This window comes from Lepidochelys kempii, chromosome 3 (genome assembly GCF_965140285.1).
Source record: "Lepidochelys kempii isolate rLepKem1 chromosome 3, rLepKem1.hap1, whole genome shotgun sequence".
NCBI classification, from domain to species: Eukaryota; Metazoa; Chordata; order Testudines; family Cheloniidae; genus Lepidochelys; species Lepidochelys kempii.
In genome coordinates this window covers 202,030,843-202,032,909 of record NC_136382.1, presented here as the reverse complement: position 1 = coordinate 202,032,909, position 2,067 = coordinate 202,030,843, and positions in this window count along the sequence as shown.

The window sequence follows — 2,067 nt, the reverse complement described above, 5'->3', positions numbered from 1 at the left end:
CTGTTCCTCTGAGCCTGCCCCCCCCCACGTTCCACTGAGCCTGCCCCTCACCCCTTCCTGCCTCCCCTGTTCCTCTGGGGCTGCCCCCTCTGCCTGCCCCCCCCCCCGTTCCTCTGCAGCTGCCCCTCCCCCTTGTTCCACTAGGCCTGCCCCTCACCCCTACCTGCCCCCCCGTTCCTCTGGAGCTGCCCCTCCCCCCCTTCCATTGGGCCTGCCCCTCACCCCTACCTGCCCCCCCGTTCCTCTGGAGCTGCCCCTCCTCCCCTTCCATTGGGCCTGCCCCTCACCCCTTCCTGCCCCCCCCCGTTCCTCTGGAGCTGCCCCTCCTCCCCTTCCATTGGGCCTGCCCCTCACCCCTTCCTGCCCCCCCCTGTTCCTCTGGAGCTGCCCCTCCTCCCCTTCCATTGGGCCTGCCCCTCACCCCTTCCTGCCCCCCCCGTTCCTCTGGAGCTGCCCCTCCTCCCCTTCCATTGGGCCTGCCCCTCACCCCTTCCTGCCCCCCAGTTCCTCTGGAGCTGCCCCTCCTCCCCTTCCATTGGGCCTGCCCCTCACCCCTTCCTGCCCCCCCCCCGTTCCTCTGGAGCTGCCCCTCCTCCCCTTCCATTGGGCCTGCCCCTCACCCCTTCCTGCCCCCCCCCCGTTCCTCTGGGATTGCCCTCTCTGTTCCTCTGGGGCTGCCCCCCCCCCGTTCCTCTGCGGCTGCCCCAGGGTTGCCCCTTCTTGCCCCCCGTGGGCCTATGTTGCACTGGGCCTACCTCTCCCCCTTTCTTGCCCCCCTGTTGCTCTGGAGCTACCCCGGGGTTGCCCCTTCTTGCCCCCAATTCTTGCCCCCTGTGGCCCGGGCGGGGCTGCCCCGCCCCGCACAAGGCTCCGGGGCCGAGCCAGGGCCGCAGCCCAGGCCGGAGCCGATGGCGCACGCGCCGCCCCGCGGCTGAGGACACGCGCCAGCCCCTCGCGTGCCCGGCAGAGCGTCCGGCTCGTGCCCCGGCCCCGGCCCCGCGCCCCCTGCAGCCGCGGCTCTTGCGTGGCGAGTCCTTTCCATGCAACTCACCCCAGCGCCCGCCCCAAGGGGGGGGGGGGGACCCACCAGCCTTAAATAACCCTCCCGCCGCTGCCTGTGCACTAAACGGCCTGGGCCGCGAGCCCAGAAATTATTTCGGGCTCGTTGCGCTGAATCCCTGACACGGGCCCTGTGCCCGCGATTACTCGATGTGTCAACTCCCTCGCAACCCTCTGTGCCCACGCTTTGCAATTCCCACCCCCCTCGCAGCCACCCCCCTGGCCTTGAAGTCTCCTCTCCCCTTCAGTCTGTGCCCCGGCCCCAGCCTCCGGCGCTCGTGGGCAGTTCCACTCTCGGCTCTCGCGGCCCCCGCGGGCGTCGCTCAGCTCCCAAATGTGTTAATGGTGGCCTGCCTGTATTTTTAAACTGACCGCGGGCAGGGCAGGACAGTCCCTGCATGAGCATTACCATCGCTCCAGAGGGATTGCAGCAAGCACGGCGGACGTTTCTGCGTGGGTTATTACCCTACTGCGGGCAAACGCGGGAGTTAAGGGCGGCGGTTTAGACCTCCGCCCCGGGGATGCGTTTACACCGGCGTGGAAGTACCTCGAATTGAGGTTAAAGTAAGCTAGACCGATGTGATCGCCTGAAACCAGTAAAACTGCATCTACGCTCGGGGTTTGGACGAACTGAACTCTATTGCCAACTGATACAACTAAAGCGGTGTGAAATGTGTGTGGAGAGAAGCCCCGAGTGAAACTAATACCTTGTGTGCTCTAATTTTGTGTATTTTTATCTTCTGGGCCTGAGTCTCCCTTGCCTTGCATTTTAAGTAACCATCTACACGGTGCTGAATTTGTAATGAAGGAGCTGCCAGGGCTCAAACTTTCATAAGCGACAGGGCAAACCCCGAGGTCTATTACCTACCAAGCCTAGAGGTGCAGCGGGCCAGCCCTGGCCCCAAATAAGAACTACATTTACACCTAGGCAGGGACACTACCCAATCCGAAGGGTTGCATTTTACACTCATTGAGTCACTTCCACCTGCTAGAAAAGCGAGTGCCAAT